Genomic DNA, 603 nt, shown 5'->3' with positions numbered 1-603 from the left:
TATTGCAAAAGCTGAGTTCAAAATTACTATTCCCAATGATGTTATAAATTTAGAGAGAAGATTTGCTTAGAGACCTTGGATGAAATACTAAAAGGTGCTGCTGGCAGTGGTAGATTCCAAAGGGAAAAAAAAAAGCAAAAAGTAACATTTAAAAACAGCCTGGCCTGTCAACATTTTCGTTAACATGTAATACCTTAAGGACATAAAACTTACAGCTCCAGTTTTCAAGGCACAAACTGATTCCTTTTTCAAATCATAAGAAAGTAAATGGGTAATAAGGATTCCAGCCATCACTGCACTTTTAAGCCAAAACAGTAAGATATGTTTTTTCAATAGCTTTGAAAAAGGGCAAACAAACAAAAAACCACACCTCTCATTGCTATCACTTCACATTGGCTGAAGGATAAAACCAAGGGGGTTTCCTTGAGAACTGGGAAACTGTCCAAGGTTGTGGTTCAAGTAGAGCATCGGAGATTTGCTGATACCTTTTTAATTAAAAGCTAGCAATTCAGCAGAAACCATCCATGGCTAGAGCCTGTGACTCCAGTTGGGAATCAAAGACAATTAGGGCTGTGTGAAATTTCGCCAGCCATTTCATTTTGA

Source organism: Gavialis gangeticus, unplaced genomic scaffold (genome assembly GCF_001723915.1).
Source record: "Gavialis gangeticus isolate Ggan-Ray unplaced genomic scaffold, GavGan_comp1, whole genome shotgun sequence".
NCBI lineage: Eukaryota > Metazoa > Chordata > Crocodylia > Gavialidae > Gavialis > Gavialis gangeticus.
The sequence above is the reverse complement of the archived record's forward strand: the minus strand, read 5'-3'. Positions refer to the sequence as shown.